The sequence below is a fragment of the Leptonychotes weddellii genome, chromosome 14 (assembly GCF_054177405.1).
Source record: "Leptonychotes weddellii isolate Sample4059 chromosome 14, ASM5417740v2, whole genome shotgun sequence".
NCBI lineage: Eukaryota > Metazoa > Chordata > Mammalia > Carnivora > Phocidae > Leptonychotes > Leptonychotes weddellii.
In genome coordinates, this window is record NC_138382.1 from 5,443,179 (window position 1) to 5,461,844 (window position 18,666).

Below are 18,666 nucleotides of genomic sequence, written 5' to 3' on the forward strand. Positions count from 1 at the left end.
AATGGAAGAAGACAGAGCGAGAAGGAGAGAGGAGGCTGCTGGACAGGGTGGACTGGACCTTGGCTGCTCTTCCTGGTCCTACCCTGGCAAGCAGTGAGGTGAGCCCCTGTTCACCAATACTAAGTAGTTCTGTACAGTTTTCCAAGCACTTGTACGTACAAGAACTCGTCTGGTTTTCTCAACACCCCTGTGTTGAAGCAATGGCCAGTATATACAGTAAATATGATTTTGTATCATATCCTATTAGGTTTTCAGGCTTTGGAGTCCCACTATTGGGCTTCAAATCTTAACTCAGTCACTTCCTGGCTGTGTGACCTTAAGTAAGGTAATTAACTTCCCTCTGCCCGGTTTTTCTCAGTCATAAAAGGGTGATAGCAAACATACCTACTTCATAGGATTGAGGTGAGGATTAAATGAGATAACACAAGTCCCCAGCACGTGGTCCAGCACCATAGTAAGCCCTTAATAGATGTTAGCTATTATTTGCAATCGGTGTTTGCTTGTATGGTTTCTGTCTTGGGTATCATGCCTAGAAAGTTCTTTCCTTCCCTAAGATTAAATATTCACTCATATTTCCTTTGATGATCTTATGTTTTACATTTAAATCTTTTTAAAATTTTATTGTGCTAAGAACATTTAACATGAGATCTACCCTCTTAACAAATTTTTAAGTGTAAATACTGGATTGGTAACAATAGGTACAACGCCATACAGCAGATCTCTAGGATTTATCCATCTTTTTTTTTTTTTTTTAAAGATTTTATTTATTTATTTGAGACAGAGAGAATGAGAGACAGAGAACACGAGAGGGAGGAGGGTCAGAGGGAGAAGCAGACTCCCTGCCGAGCAGGGAGCCCGATGCGGGACTCGATCCTGGGACTCCAGGATCATGACCCGAGCCGAGGGCAGTCGCTCAACCAACTGAGCCACCCAGGCACCCGGATTTATCCATCTTGCTTAACTGAAACTTTATGCCGACTAATTAGCAACCCCCATTTTCCCTTCCCACATTCCACTCTTTGATTCTATGACTGTGACTATTTTATGTACCTCTTATACATGGAGTCATGTATATAGAAGTACTCGTCCTTCTGTGACTGGCTTATTTCATTTATCCTAATGCCCTTAAGGTTCCATGTTATGGTCTTAGGTTTTATATTTCAATCTCAGAACTTATTTGGGTATATGGAATAAGGAAGGAATCTAACTTTACTTTTTGCCAAAAGGTCACAGGGCATAATATTTTAAACAACAAAACCGTGTAATACACAATTTACAGCAAGAGTAAGGACAAGGCCATTCCTTCATAATGAGAGCAGATCAATTTAATCTTTTAAAGATAATTTCTACCTAGAGTGCTCTCGTCAATAAGTTCAAAATGAAATTAGATTTTATTAGTTCATCTTGATTTCCATCATTTAAAAAAAACCCACATGTATGTATCTTCTCTAAATGTTAGCAAAAGAAGAACACTCCAAAAGGGAATGGCGGTAAAACGAGAAACTTACGGCATGCTGGTGGCACCAACTAACTTCTGTCTATTGCTGGCAGGAAGGAGCTATAAAAAATCGGTACTTCCATACAGATGAATTAGAAATGGACCAGAAAGATAAGGTAAAAGAAAAATAAGAGTAAGAGCATAAACAGGAAGCAGCAATGAAGTTCATCTAAAAATATCACAGTATTTTGTGCACTTGCTATGAGTGGGCCACAAGTTATCTCTTTCAACTATCAGTACAGGATCCAACATAATCTCAGTCACATAATGCAATGATCTATACAAAAAAGAAAAAAAAGAGCAAGGCAATTTCTTAGAGCATAATACACAGAGGTGGATATTGTTGGTTGTCTTGCCAGAATCTATTCTCCCCTTGTTTCTTCCTAAGAGAAACTCAGTTTTGTTCCGGTCTCTACCCCCTCCTCATGCAGCACTCATAACTGAAGGAATCTGATCCCAGAGGTGGACCCACAGTACAAGCCAACCAGTGATTGGCTCAGGAATGAACATGATTGCATTTCGGCACATAAGACACAAGGAGATGGTCGATGTAGACTTTGGGGAATTTCTTTCTTGGCCTTAAGAGAGAGCGGTGAGAAGCCAGTGTCTCTTTCTTGCTAAATGTGAAAAGAAGCTGCAGTTGCTGCTGGCGTCCATCTTGAAACCATGAGGGAAACAAGCCTGAGGACAGACCAAATATGAGAAGAGCCAACAAGATGGTTGAAAAGAAATGGACTGAAAACCCTGATCACACTGCACCTGAAATCTACACTATTCTAGCCATCTACCCATAAAAGCCTCATTGTTTACTGGTTTGATCCTGGTGTCTGACACCTGCAATCCAGAATGTGTTGATACATACTCCCTCAAGTGTATGAAAACATGCTCTTTTTCCTAAACTAGCCCTCTAAGTCAAATTGAGAGCGCATAATAACCATCTCCCATTCAACCATCCATACCACAAATAATTCTTGAGCACGTATTATCTGCCTACTGTGCTAAGTTCTGGGAATGTAATGATATAATGGTGATGTAATAAGGGCTATGAAAGAGTACTTTCTACTGAGGGAAGGGGGTCTAACCTATTCTGGGAGCAAGAGGCCTCCATTTAAATAGAAACATGAAGAATGTGGAGACATTTGCCAGAAGACAGAAAATGGAGGAGGAAGGCTGTTCCAGGCAGAAGAAAGAGCATACATCAGACATACTGGGAGTGAAACGAGTCCAGTGGAGCTGGAGCTGAGAGAATGAAGTGGAGAATAGGATGAAATGAAGCCAAAAAATAGAAAGAGGCCTCCTAAGCCATATAAAGGCCTTCGAGCTTTAGCCTAATGGTGATGGAATACCCTACAAGAATTTTAAGCAGGAGTGATGTAATGTACTTGCACTAAAAAATTCTGACAAGGGGTAGACAGTGGAAAGTGGAAAGGGGCAGTAGCGGATGCTGGAAGTCACGTTAGGAAGCACAAGCAGTAGTCAAGGTGACAGATGATGATGAAAGGGACGAGATTGGCAGCTATGACCAAAAAAGAAGTACACTGACAAGAAAAATGTATGGGAAATGTAACCTACAATATTTGCTGATAATTTAGATCTGAGGGATGGGCAAAGAGGGGAGTAAAGAACAACCCCAGGCTTGTGACTTGTACAACTGGGTCAAAGATGGTGCCCTTGGATGAAACCAATAGGCTTGAAGGAAGTAAGAAGTGATAATGAGTACAGCTTGGAGGTCTGTTAATTTTGTCCAATACTTTATTACGGAAATGTCCAAATATATAGAAAAGTTGAAAGAACTGCACATTTTACATTCATATATCCACCACCTGGGTCCTCTAGTTAATGCTGGATTGCATTTTGTTTATCACATCACAACCAATCCATCTCATTTTTTTGATGCATTTCAAAGTAAGTTGCAGAAATTAGCATATTTAACCTTTAAATCCTTCAGCATGCATACTATCAATTAAATATTTGTTTACCACTCTTTCTTTTGTTTTTTAAAGAAAGGCAGACTGCCACATGCAGCGCCTCATTTGGATGTGTCTGGAGTCTCAGAAGCTTAACTACCCTACATTCTCCTACAAATGGACCTGGGGAGCTTTTGGGAGGTTCTAGCAGGGGAGCATAGCTACTTGTATACCCTGGACCTAGGAACGGTTGTCCTCTATCAGGGAAGGTCATCCTCTTTGACAGAGTGCAGTTTCGGGAGGGACGCACATGGAGCGGTGAGGGAGGAGGGGGACACCCGCCTCACCAGCCAAATCAGCCGAATCAAGCCTGGTGATCAGTTGGGTGACAAATGTTGCAGCTGGAGAGCCGTCACATCCTATGGCTCTTCTTGAAGTAAAATTTACATGGAGTGAAATGCACGTATCTGAGTGTACAATTTGATGAGTTTGGTAAATACACATCTGTGTGACCTAACCTTATCAGAACACTATCATCACTCTAGAAAGTTCCTTTATGCAACTTCTCAACAATTTTACTCCCCAACACTCCAGAGGCAACCACTGTTCTGATTATTTTTCACTACTGATTAGTTTTTTGCCTGTTCTAAAATTTCATTAAATCAAAATTTCATTAAAAATCAAAACACAGTACTTAATCTCTTGTGTCTGGCTTCCTTCACTTAGCATAATGTTTTTGAGATCCATCCATGTTGGCACATGGATCAGTAGCTCATTCCTTTTTATCACTGACCGGTATTCCAGTTGTATGAAGATTGTGGTTTATTTTCTGTTGCCCTGTCTATTGTACCTCTTTTCCTCTATTCTTGCCCTCTTTTATGTTAATTGAATACTTTCTAGAATTCCATTATAATTCATCTATTGGCTTCTTACATATACTTCTTTGCATCATTTCCTTAGTGATTGCCCTAGAAATTAAACAGACATTCCAAACTTCTCTTAACTCTATTTAGACTTAATATAATACTACTTTATGTAAAATGTGTGATTCTTATAACTCTATATGTCCACTTACCTCCTTTGTTCTTAATGCTATAGTTGTCATTTGTATTCATCTATGTTGACATTTGTTTTTTTTTTCTTTCAGCACTTTAAGATGACTAGCCTCCGTGATTTCTGACGATGTGTCCACAGTCACTGGAATCTTTGTTCCTCTGTATATAATGTATCATTTTCTTCTGAATGCTTTCAGTATTTTCTCTTTATTTTTGGTTTTCAAAGTTTGGCTATGATATAGCTAGACATGATTTTTTTTTTTTGTATTTATCCTGATTGGAGTTCTTGAATCTCTAAATAATGTCTTTTACCAAATTTGGGGACATTTTTGCTATTTATTTCTTTAAATAAATGTTAGGTCCTGTTTTCTCTTTATTCTCCTTCTAGGGCTCCAATTACCGATGTTAGACCTTTTGATACTGTTCCACAGGTACCTATGACTAATTCATTTTAAAAATATTTTTCCTCTCTTTCCTTCAGATTGGATAGTTTTGATTGCTATATCTTCATGGTAATTACTTTAGCCATTTCTATTCTGCTGTTAAGATGTCCAATACATTTCAATTTATGATAATACATTTTTTAGTTCTAGAAGTTCTATTTTGCTTTATTTCATAATTTCTTATTTCTGCTGAGATTTTCCATCTGTTGTTCTATAATGATGAGCACATTTCCTTATCTCCATGAGTTACTATAATAGTTCTAATAGCTATTTTAAAATATTTATCAGCTAAATCCAACATGAGTCATTTTAAGGTTGGTGTACATTGATTCTCTTTTTTTCTTAGTATAGAATCACATTTTCCTATTTCTTTGGAAGCCTAGAAATTTTGGATTTTATGTGGACACTATGAACCTTGTAGAGGCTCTTGATTTTGTTATATTCCTCTAAAGAGTGTTGATCTTTTTTGTTTGATCAGGCAATTAACTTAGGTGAGCTCCGTGTCTAAACTCTGCCTTTTCCTTCATGGACAACAGCTAAGGTCTCTCTTCAATACTTGTAGCCTCGGCTAGTCTTCTTGGAGTCTACCTCAAGTGAAGAGGTCAAGTAGGTGGTTAGTTGAATACATGGATTTAGATCTCAGGAGCAAAATTTGGACTAGAGATGAAACATTGAGAGGAATAACCATATAAATGGTAGGTGAAGCCAAGGGCTTTCATAACACAGACTGGATAGCTTAAACCACAGAAATTTGTTGTCTCACAATTTTAGAGGCTAAAAGTCCAAGAGCAAGGTGTTGATAGCATTTGTTTCTTCTGATGTCTTTCTCCTTGTCTTGTAGAGGGCCATCTGTGTCAAAATTTCCTCTTCTTATAAGGACACTAAATTCCCAAAGTTAGCATCAAACCCCACAGCCTAGTGGTCAGTCACTAATCAAAGTCCCAGGGCTCCCATACCTCTGAGCGACCTGCTACAAATTGATAGTTCCCACAAACCCCTCCTCAGGTTTGATAATTTGCTAGAATGGCTCACAGAAATCCAGAAAGCACTTTTCTTACTATTACTAGTTTCTTATAAAGGATACAAATGGCCAGCCAGATGAAGACATACATAGGTCAAGGTCCAAAAGGGTCCTGAGTACAGGAACCTCTGTCCCCAGGGAGTTGGGAGTACAGCACACTCCTGGCATATAGATGTGTTCACTAATCTGAAAGTTCTCCAAACCCCATAGTTAGGGGGTTTTATGGAGGTTTCATTATATAGGCATGATTGATTAAATCACGGGCAATTGGTGATTAACTCAACCTCTAGCCCCTCTCCCCTCCCTGGATGTCAGATATAGGTGGGGGGAGGCTGAAATTTCCAACCCTTTAATCATGACTTGATCTTTCTGGCAACACATCCCCATTCTGAAGCTCCCCTGGGGTCCCCAGCCATTAGTCATCTCATTAGCATACAGAAAGACACTTATGACTCAGGTAAGTTCTTGTGGCAGGAACCAGGGACAAAGACCAAATAGATATTCATTATATCACAATATCAAAACCATGTTCATGGATTGGAAAACTCAGCACTGTTAAGGCATCAGTCCTCCCCAAATTGGCCAACAGATTCAGTGTAATCAGAATAAAAAAATCCTAACAGGCTAATTTTTGTAGAAATTGACAATCCACTTTTAAAGTTTATATGCAAATGAAAAACTTGTAGAATTAGCCAAAATAATCTTGGGAAAAAAAAAAAAAGCAAAACGAAGTTGTAAGACATCAAGTACTGAATTTAGAAACTGACTGTAAAGAAACAGAAATATTACCCTTATGTGCACCTGAGACTTGACATCTGTTCCCCACACACCAAGGCATCTTTTGTGCAGTAAGAGAACATCATTGAGATAACCTAAGTCAAAGCCTTCCCAGAGATGCAAGTTGTGATGTTATCGTATCATCCATAGTAGAGAACATAGCCAAAGCAATAAAAAGTTCTTGATCTCAGGAGAAAATTACCGGCCTACTGTAGATTGATTTTCAATTCTGTTTACCTTAATCAACTATTTTTCAAAGCATATTACTTGGTAATGGTGTTTCACAAAAAGGAAAAGGAAAGAAGGGAATTCATTTTTATTTTTTAAGATTTTTAAAATTTATTTATTTGAGAGAGACAGAGAGAGCACACAAGCGAGGGGGAGAGGCAGAGGAAGAGGGAGAAGAAGACTCCCCGCTGAGCAGGGAGCCTGACTCAGGGCTCCATCCCAGAACCAGAGCCCAAGGCAGACGCTTAACCAGACTGCCACCCAGGCGCCCCCAGAAGGGAATTCCTAACCAAATAAATTTGGAGATTGCTGAGTTCAACAAATCTTAATTTACTGCCACAGAACTTCCCAGAACCTTTAATATGCTAATGTGCACTGTAAGTCTCCAAGATGGCAGAGAGTAGACCTTCGTGTTTGAAACCCTTTTAAAAATTGACTAGTGTTCAATGGAACAACATACTTTGAGAAATCTACCTCAGGTCAATGGGAAAATGCTACAAATATAAATTATTTTTTTCTGACTCAAGAAGGAAGAAGTAATCTTCAAGCTTATTAAGGCAAGCCTTATATTTTAGGTGATATGAAGCATCTACTTTTTTTTTTAAGATTTTATTTATTTATTTGAGAGAGAGAGAAACAGCATGAGAGGGTCAGAGGGAGAAGCAGGCTCCCCGCTGAGCCAGGAGCCTGATGCGGGACTCAATCCCAGGATCATGATCTGAGCCAAAGGCAGTCGCTTAACCAACTGAGCCACCTAGGCACCCAAAGCATCTACTTTTTAACAACAACAATAACACCAAACCATAGACTAAGCAGCCAGAAGATGTGCTTTCTTCTAAATATCTCTGTGAAGTTGGACCAGTATTGCTTTAATCCCTTCTAATCCAATTTGTTTCCTAAAGCTGTAAAAGCAGAAATCCCCTAGTCACAAAGTTCTTTGTGGTGGCCAAATATAAGCATATTTGAATAACACAAAATTAAAGAGAATACAAATGTTAGGATGGAAATCCCCAGACTGTCTGATTAGAAATTCCCTGCAATTGTCCTGGTTCTTGCTCTTTGAGTACTGACCACAGTATGACCTTGGGCTTGGTTCCAGTGTCCCCACAGGCAGAGCAAGCTGAAAAGTGCATGTTGCTGGGCAAAGCCACCAGGGATGGGGCAAATCAGCAAAGACAAAGAAGGGTCCACTTTGTGGGCCTTCCCACCCACAGCTGCACTCCCTCACACGCCCCTCCTCAACCAGGCCTATGGGAATAATTGTGTGGAAAAAAAGCAGGGAAGGATCTTTAAAGCACCTACAGTTATTATAAAACCCCAAAATAATCCAGATGATTAGCCCTAGAGGGAGAATTTGAAAAAAGGCTTTACAGTTGGTGAGAGTACATGCTCCAAAATATCTTTCACCATATTTTTTTTTCATTTTATTTTGTCACAGTGAATCCCAGTCATTAAACACTCATTCAATGCACACTCATTTTAGAAAATTGGAAATATCTCTAGTAAGGCTGAAGTGTGAATTTATTCAATGGGGGCACTTTCAACTCTTAATACTTGAAATTACTTACACTGGGAATAGGACTGTGATTGGCAGTATAGGGAGGGTAAGACCTTTGGTGGGGAGGGGCTTGCATGTCACTGGAGGAGGGCATGGTGAACAGGTACAGAGTAGACATTCATACAGGGACAGAGAAGTACAAAAATGGAAGTGGGAAAGGAAGATGCTAGAGACAAATTATCCAGTTCCAAATGCCTACTAAGGCTTATCCTTCTCCCATTTCTTCTTCCTCCCTCCTTCATCTTATGCTGTCCTGCTCAAGGAACCAGGAAAGCTGGGACCAAGGTTAGGCTACATCGTGAGTGAATTTAGTTTTTATAAGCTAGTCTGACAAGCTAAAAACCACCTCCCATTATGATGGCCAAGCACATTCCAAATTCCAAGGGCCTCCTCACAAGAGAAACCTTTTGGGTTATAACCTGTCCATGAGCTGGGAATTTCCAATAACATCCAGTCAATACATATTGACTAGGCGCCTACAATGTGCAGGCCTTGCTAAGTGCTGAAGGTACAATAGAGAGTAAAAGACACCATCTCTATTCTCACAAAGTTAATCATCATATTCGTATTATAAAGGTTACTCAGAGGTGCAGAAAGTGGGTTGGAGGGAAACAAGACTGGAGCCAAAGATCAGTTAGGAGGCCCCTTCAGAAATGCAAAGAAAGATTGGTCCTCAACCTTCATTTCTGAATGGAAGGGTATTAGCAAGACAGTAATCTTGTGTATTTTCAGTGGAACTTGTACTTTGATTAGTGGAATAATGGGCACTCTGTGCCTCTAGGATTATAATGAATAATTGGTTTGGTTTTAATATTCTACACCAACACCTGTCGGTCTTTGGTTGAGGACTGTTCCCTCTCTAGCTCTCAGGCAGAACGTCCAGGTGCTATCAGTCAGAGGCTCTGTCCTATAACTGGAGTGATAAGGGGAGGACAGTAGGGTTAGGGCATATATATCTGCTACCCGCCCCCCAATGGGGTGGGCAGTGACCTCTATATCCCTCCGTAGTTTACAGGAAGACCATGAAACCAGGGACAGTGTCTTAGGCCCAGCTACTTAGACACCTCTCTCAGCCATTTCTCTCTTTTTTTTTTAAGATTTTTATATATTTATTTAACAGAGAGATAGAGAGAGAGCACAAGTAGGCAGAGAGGCAGGCAGAGGAAGAGAGAGAAGCAGGCTCTCTGCTGAGCAGGGAGCCCAATGCAGGGCTCGATCCCAGGACCCTGGGATCATGAACTGAGCCGAAGGCAGTCGCTTAACCGACTGAGCCACCCAGGTGCCCTTTTCTCAGCCATTTCTAACCATCTACCTGGGTATTCCACATGCTCTGGTGACCCAGATTTTGAGAAACACAGCTCCAGTCCTTTGCATAGCGCTTAGCAAAAGTAAAAATTGACTGAAAGAACTTAGAGTTTGTTTATGGAACAGCATGTGTTCATATTCTCCATGATGTCTGTCTTTGTTTTAGTTTTTAATTTTCTCTCCTCTTAATCATGTGACTTGGTTTTGGCCAGTGGACATTAGCAAACACGACTCAAGTGGAGACCTGATAAGGGTTTGAGCACTGCAGCTTTCTCTCTTGGAATACCGCCCCTGTCGTGTGGGAAAGCCCAGTCCAGACTCCTTGAGGATGAAAGATCATGGAGAGAGAAGTCCAGCTGTCCCGGTCATCCCAGCTGAGTCCAGCATGCAAGGGACCTCATGAGAGAGCCCGGGCAAGACCAACAGAAGAACCACCCAGCCCTGCCACAGGATCAGAAGAAATAATTGTTTTGTAAGCCAAAGTTGGGGATATTTTGTTATGCAGCAACTGGTAACTGAAATGTATGACTTGTTTTCAAGGTCCTCCTCCGACTGTCATGGAAGAGCTCCATATTAGTCCTGAAGGTCTTTGGCCAACTCTTCACACTGCTATGCCTAGGTCTACCATGCAAGAAGGAAGAGCATGAGCTCTTGAATCCACCTTCTGACATCAGAGCCTTCTGGGCTATGTAGCTTTGGAAATTTACTTGACCTTTTCATGTATCAGTTTTCAGCCTTAGAGTGGCGTTTCTCAAAATGTGGTCTACTTGCATCAGAATTACCCCGGGTTTTGTTAAAAAGTAGGTTAAGGAGCTATTCTTATAACAGCCCCAAACTGGAAACAATGTCAACATCCATCAACTGGTGAAAGGATATAAATATTCATACAATGAAATACTTCCCAGCAATAAAAAAACAAAACAAAAAAACCACTATTGATATACTGAGCATGATAGATTTCTTGCCTGCAAATTTAAACTGGGCTAGTTCCTTGAATGAAGGAGATTAAAAACTGGGAGAGTGTAGGGAAACCACTTTCTTCCCACAGGGTAGACTACGAAGCAAAGAAAGGGGGATTTCAGAGAGAGAAGACTATAGCATCTCAGCAGAAAGGAGCTGCCTGGGCCCGACTGCTTCAGGTTCCCTCCAGAGGCCCAGCTCTATGCCTGCCTTGCATTCCGCGAGACACCCCTGCATCCTTATAACAAATTCCCCGTTTTCTTTAAACGGACTTGACTTACATAGTGGAGTGTAGCGCTGTAATGTCTAACACTGTGTTTCCCTACTCCCTCTGTAGATTTCCCTGAGAAATCCCTGCCCCAATTTTCATGAGGTTCTAGTAGGACAACCCACCATGGACTCTCCTCCCAAGGGTGAGTGCATAATCCAGGCTGGCCGATCTGGGCACCCTGTTTCCCTGGCCACGATGACTGGCTTGCGTATGGGCACAGGACCCAAGCAAGGCCAATCAGTGTCTTCACTAGAACTAATAGAGGGAGCTGGAAAGAAGTTCTTTTTCTGCTAAGGTGGCTCAACTGAGACAATGTGAGCTTGGGACACTCAGCCACTATTTTACCCTCTTTGTGAAGAGAGCTTGCCGGGAGGAAGAGAGAGAGAGACCGAGACAGAGACACCTCTGAAGACATGAAGCTTTAGATTCCATCCTGCCTAAAGTCAGATCCATTTCTAGAATGTCCAGTTATGTCAGCCAATAGATTTCTTTTATGTCTTTGTTTAACCCAGCTGGAATTGGGTTTCCATCCCCTGCAACCAAAACGGCCCTGGCTTATATAAGTTCATTTGTATTACTTGCCACCAAAATCCCCACAACGGAACAATATATACAAATACGGGATTTTATAAAGCCTCAGAGTTTAGACACTTGTCCCTATAGAATTAACAAGACCACTGTTTTGGCAGGGGTTTTCAAGTAACCTCCACAACTCCTCCAGGTCCACCTGCTGCAGGTCCTTCAGCCATTGGTCTCTCTTATGGGTTGAATTTTGTCTCCTCCACCCCAAAAAAGAGATATGTTAAAGTCCTCCTCCAGTACTTCAGAGTGTGAGCTTATTTGGAAATAGGATTATAGAAGATGTGATTGGTTAAGATGAAGTCATACCGCAGGAGGGTGGGTCCCTCATCCAATATGAGGGATGTCCCTCCATGAAGATAGCTACATGAAGACGGAGACCCAGGGACAACAGCAGGTGAAGATGGAGGATACATCTACAAGCAGGGAATGCCGAGGACCACCAGAGCAAAGAGAGAGGCATCTGGAAGGGATTCTCCCTCGGAAGGGACCAAATCTGCTGAAACCTTGATTTTGGACTTCTAGCCTCCAGAACTGTGAGTGAAGAAATTCCTGTTATTTGAAGTCACCCAGATTGTAATAGTTTGTTACGGCGGCCCGAGGCCACTAATAGTCCCCAAGCCAGGAAGTGCTGTCTGGGGGATGGTTGCTGGTACAGAAGGTGCTGCCTTCGCTGCCTGATAAGAGGCTTGTGATTTTCTTTAGGTCGGAACAACTGTCCTTAGACCACCTTCCAACTTCACTACTCCCCTTTCCTGCTCTAGGGTCACTGCAGACCTAGATGGAAACTCTGATAAGGTGGCCAGAGTCAATCCAAATGGAACTGAGTTCAGAGCCCAGTTTCCAAAGGACTCAAACATCTGAGGAAGTGGCATTCACGACTGGCTGCAAGGTGGGGATGAAGACAGTGAGAACCACATGCCTCGACAGAGCCCGCGGCAAGACAGGCGCCCCACGGCCGGCACCCGAGGCCCCACTCCCTGCCCGTGTCTGGGCAGTGTGTATGCTAACCAACCTGGAGAATGTGGGACCCTCCTTCTCTTTTCCCAACAGCCAGCCCCACAACCCAACACTACCTCTGGACAGCCAACCCAGGGCACAGGAAAGCGCAGGAGATGGGGGGCCGGACAAGAAGTGATGCACGCACGGAGCCTGGCATCTCCGTCCCAAGGACAACCACCCAGAAGACCCCAGCCTGGCTACCTGTTCTCTGCAGCGAACTCACAGAAGATGGGGATGACTTAGCACAGCACAGGATGAAAGGCACCCAGGCTAAGAGCTATGCAGTCCTGCTGACAATGGTGTCTCAACAAGCTGCAACAGAGATTCAGATGAGCTGGTAATTGTAACCCAAATATTTTCTCCTCTAGAGTGTTTCTTCTGAAAAGACCATCATCTCCCTTCTCACTCACAAACTCCTCACTCTGCCTTCTGGGAGGCCCTTCTGCCCTGGACACTCCTGGCCCTCCGGCTAATTGTGGGAGACGCTGCTGACTGTGTTTTCAGGCCTTGTCAAATGGCGGGGAGGAGAGTGGATGGGGAGCCATTTTCCTACAGACAAAGAATAACCTAAAGAGCAACAAGGGGCGAGTTGTGGTTTTAGAAAAAAAAAAATCTCCTCCCAGGAGATGTCAGATACTTGATTCCCGGCAATGGCTCCATTAAATTGGCATTTATTGATTTAATGTTCAAGTGAAGTCGGTGCCAAGGAGTAGAGCAAACTGTTCTTATCCTTTAGCCCACACAGGTTTTAGTGACCGAAATTCCACAGGCAAGTGAACTGAGGTCAGGCTTCTCTGTATGATGCAAGCCTCCCCCAGGCACTGTGGGTGACCAGCAGCTTCGTCCCTCCTCCCCTCACCCCAGCCCTTGCCTTGCCCCTGCCTCAGTGTCCTGTCTAGCCCCCACTCCTCCCTTCACTCAGCTCAAGCCCAACCTGAGCTCTCTGTTTCTAGAAATCTCTGGGTATCTGGATCTAGGGAAGATGTGGAAAGGATCACACCCCATCAAATTCCTCCCCAGAAAGGTTAGTGTATCCAAGGACACCAAAGTGGAGATTGTCATGGAGGAGAGAAATGAAATCCTGGGTTTGGGGTTGTTGGGTTTGTTGGGTTTTTTGTTTTGTTTTGTTTGCATTTCTTTCAGCTTTGGATATAGCACTTAAAAATGTGTCAAACCTTGAGACTGGAATTATCCTTAAGGACAACCCACTCCCACACCATAACCATGTGCCAACATTGCTGTAGGCCCAGTGGAAATTCAGTCAAAAGACCCCAGGGGAACACACAGTAGAGTTCTTGCCCAGATGCTCTGTCCCCAGTGTTCTTCCACACTCCTGTGCCCCATCCTTGTCCCTCTGGGCATCTCCTTCTAATGCCCACCCTTTGATGGTTTAGAGTCTCATCCCACTCCAGGTACATCTCTTTTGCACTTTTCTAAAGGAAAGAAGAAATAGGAAAGAAAAAAATGACTCCAATTTATCCCCTTCACTATCTCTTTTTCTCTTGCTGACTCTCTAAGAAAAAACTCAGTGGCCCAGAACTATAGTGTCCAGGTAGGAATGACTCAGAAGTATACATGCATGGCCATGGTCAGTCCAGTCACTGTCGATTTCACTTAGTGCAAGAAAAAAAGAAAAAACTAAAGTAAAGGCAGGGACAGACCCAGGCCCCTTCTGGGAAGCAATCAGTAGAGGGAGAGAAAAGCAAGAAGGGGAATTCCAAGTACAACTGGGGCCACCAGACATTCTCAGGTCAGTGGTGTGAAGGGCATCCCTGCTGATGCAAATGAATAGCATCTTCTTCCAAGTAATCACCTGGGAAGGCAATAACCTTATTTCAACAGAGAAACTCTTTGTAAGCTCTATGTTGCCTTTAGAATTTATACTTTATTATTCCAGACGTTCTCAGCAACTGCAAATCCTTTTAGGACATATTTGATGACAGGAAGGAGTTTAAAGTCATTTGGAGTAAAGCTTAACTAGTAAGCTGGGCAATTGCCTTTTAGGTTAACATCCAGGTGTGGCTGGTTTAGTCATCATTTTTCTCTTATGCCCTGCAAAATTGCCCAGAAGGGAGGCCAGGCTGGTAGGGCAGTGATCATCATGCCCGCCGCCACTCAATGGGGCGTTGACAGTGTTAGATCCAGTGTACTAAGTACCACTGACTAGCAGGGTCAGTGCCACTGGGAGGAAAAAGTCCTTACCCTCTGAAGACGTTTACTTTTCTGGGTGTGTGGCAGCCTGAGTCTTTTCTCCAACCCCCATCTCCCACGCAGTTCCCCATCAGAGGTACTTTGCCAGTCTTCCTCAAACCTTGCGATCAAGGCCAAGAGTAATCCCCCCCACATACCCTCTATTCCCCTGCAGCTCAGAGCCCCGCCCCCTTAAGCCGCCCTTAAACCACCTCAACAACAGAAAATAGGTAAAGCAAAAAGCGAACATCCCCTCCCCAATCTCACATGCCTAGGCTACTCCTGTTATCGGCCTAATGTTTCCTTCTGGACGTTTCTCTTGGGGGACTCTAAAGCATGCTCTTTTACCTAAATCAACACACATACCGGGGATGCTAGACAGAGTCCCTTGCAGTAGCTACACAGGCACATCTCCGCAGAGCCGTCAGCAGGTTGTGAATGCCTCGGGCCAAACTGCCTTCAATCCTGAGTATGGAGATCTCTCGGTCCAGCTCCAAGCCATACCAATCTCAGTCCCAGTGGGACCCGGGTGGGCTGTGGGACAAGCAAAGCTGCGCTGCTGGGCTTGCCCAAGAGCCGAGTGGCCGTGCTTGCTGGCCAACAGCCAGGAACGTGGGGCCGGGCTCTGCTCTGAACTCTGTCCTGGGGTGAGCTCCTCTGCTCTCCTACCTACTCACCTGGTGAAGACAGAGTTGGTGTAAGAGGGAGCCAGCTGGGAAGGTGCTGGGGGAACCAACCTATACTGTAATGAAATAGGGAAAATTGTACTGATCAGCACTCTGCTCAGGGAGTGGCCTGAATGTTGTTTAAAGCAATATTCTGATTAACTGCAGGGAGCTAGGGGGACATAAGGACATTTCTATAGTACGTGTCTGTTGGCTTGGTCTGCCCAGCATCCATTTCCTTGCCTTTTGGCACAAGAAATCATAGTTTCCTTGGGGAACCACCTCCCCACGTTCACTGCACGTGGTTTGGGAGTGGGACTACTCCAGGCTCTAGGTGTTGGCATGTGACCCAAGCATGGCCAATCACAGCAACCAATCCCTCTGGTTATAGTCATTGATTACTGTTTGGGCAAATGACCAAAGTCAATTCCATGATACTCAACTCTTTGGGGATACTTCTGAGAACTGTTAGACTCTTTCTATTGGGGCAGCCAAGAACTCCTAACAGCCTCTTGCCACCATCAGTGAGGAGATCCTGCTAGAGAACAGGGCAGGAGAAGGACCCAGGAGAAGGACCAGAGATACGAGAGAAAAGTGATGAGTCTTGATGACATCAGTTAAGCCTCAGGACCTAGCTAGGCCCAAAATGAGATGTAGCCCTGGCCTTTTCCTTTAAATGAGTCAATACATCCCCATTTTTGCTTCAGTCTGATTGTTTCCAGTCATTTACACTCAGGAAACACAAAACATCCTGGTTAGTACGGCTTCCTAAGTCAACAAACATGATAAAGCTGGGCTCTGATTCCACTGAGATGTGGAAATCTGGGGTGCTCCTTTTCTACCCTCCCCTCACAGAAGGTTCATCTGCTCATCTCTAAATAAATACTAAACAAATATTTAAATAATACCCATTTAAAAAAGCACCAAGGTATGGCCAGCTAGAGAAATTCATACATCATGGTTCAGAGCTAGGAAGCACAAGTTCTGTGTGCACGTTCCATCTCTCTACTCATTGTGTGGCCCTGAGGACGTCTCACAGCTTCTATAGGTCTGAACATAAGTCCTGTGAGGCTGACGTAAGTTTGGAGAAGTGTTTAGAAATCCATATGGCAATGACAATTGCAAATCAAGGCACTGGCCAACTTGGAAGGCTGAGGCTTTGTGGAGGAAAACATCCTGAGGGAAGAGAGTATCAACTGATCTCAAAGTGAGGAGGCTTAGCTTGGACGACATTTCACCACCAGCAGATCAGTGATGCCAAATGGAACTTCACCTGTTTGAGTGACAACTGAGAATGTCCCAATAACTGAACTGACCTCCAGGACCCCATACTTCTCTCTCTCCTCACCTACCCCGACACAAGCAAACATTCCGGAACAGTCCAGAATAATCACATGACCAAAGTAGGTTATCGACAGGAGACCACTACTGGGAAGAACATAATTACACAATGTAAGAGTCATTCCAGCCTTTTCAAAAAAATATGGGAATCTCAGCTCTTTTAAACATCTAAAATTTTCACAAACCTGCTTCTCCACAATAGAATCTATTGGTTGAGAAGGTATTTAATGGAACAAGAATGAATTCAGTAGGGATGCCTGGTGGCTCAGTCGGTTGAGCGTAGGACTCCTGGTTTTAGCTTGGGTCAATCCAGGTCCTAGGACTGGGCCCCAAATCAGGCTCGTGCTCTGTGTGGAGTCTGCTGGGGATTCCCTCTCCCTTTCAGTCTCCCTCTGTCCCTCCCCCTCCCCCCATCCCCCACTCATGCACACATGTGCTTGCTCTCTCTCTAAAAATGCATAAATAAATCTTTTTTAAAAAGAATGAATTCAGTAATGCTTTACACAATGAATTTATATATTATTCATAATAGCAGTAGTGCTTAACATTTGGAAAGGGAGCCACACGAGACTGCATCAGTTGTATTATGTGTTCAGTGTTCACGGTCCTTTTGGGGCCAAGGATTCCTGGCAAACGGATTAGACAAGTAGGACAGCCCCTGAGGCACTGGGGCTGCCCACCCACTGCTGTTCTCCCTGGAGTCCCCCTGGTTTTGCCAGAGTTGTTTTCTTGGTATTGTTAACAGAGGCGCTCGCCGCACGCTCCCTCAGCCTGAGGTTCAGCTGTCTTCCACATCCCTTTGCACCCCTCTTCTTCGGGTAGGTGGACAGGAAGTTCAAGTTCTCTTCACTACCTCCTACTCTGGGTCAAATTCAGGGCTCTGATCGAACCTTTGCTGTTCTTTCACCTTCTGAACTCCCAAAGGCAAAACTCAGGACTGTAAACAGCACCCACTCAGGTTGTCAGGAGCTGCAAAAGTTTATCGTTGACGTACAGATCAGCTGCTTTAGAAAGCACCCACCTAAGGTCTACATTTTAGGTAAGACCCTCAGGGAGTACACGGGCAGACTCTTTCCTGGAGAGCCCATTAGCAAAGAAGCAGGGCTGGCAGGGGCTTGTTTTAAGTGTGAGTCCCTTTTCTTTTTTCTTTTTAGGAGTCTCCTTTTATAAGCCCACTTAAAAAGCCCAAGCCTTCTCCCCATTCCTAGGTCCACTGCCTCAAAAACACTATCTTCCATCTGCTAGTAGGTGATGCCCCCATCAGAGTTCTTTCAAAATCCAGATGTTTGGGAGCTCAGGCTAAGAGTACCGCCAACCATTTCTCCATGGACCCCCTCCCCTGACCTATTACCAAGACCTGGGCTAATCAGCCACAAGGCTCTGGCACTCTCCCTGGACCCCCAGTCAGAACTTCTACACACATCTTCTGACCTCTTTTTCCTGAGAGCTCAAGAGCTCTACTGCCATGTTAAGGTTCTGAGCCAAGAAGTAAGGAACTGTCAGTGCAAAGCTCAGGAAACCAGGGACACCATAATTATGACATGATGGGAAAAAAGTCCCCGCCTATCCCCATACTTGACCCTTGTAATTCTTCGAAGCCCTGACAGGAAGAAAAGATGGTACAGGGATGGGTGGGGCTGGTGGTTGCTGCTTTGAAGCTCATGTGTGTGGGTGACTAATACAGTAAGTCTGGGGCAAGGGTTAGACATGACTCTGGATTTCCCACCAGGTTCCTCAAACTGCTCAGCTTCTCACAAATACTCCAATCAAGAATGGAAGAGTTGAAGCCAGATGTCCACCAACAGATAAATGGATAAAGAAGATGTGGTGTATACACACACACACACACACACACACACACACACA

At 43.7% G+C, this 18,666-nt stretch overlaps 1 protein-coding gene across 2 annotated transcripts in view; it reads right to left on the reverse strand.

The window, feature by feature from the left end:
* The window catches only part of RCL1 (RNA terminal phosphate cyclase like 1), a 156,516-nt gene that overhangs the window by 70,321 nt on the left and 67,529 nt on the right, over window positions 1-18,666 (reverse strand). The window lies entirely within an intron of this gene.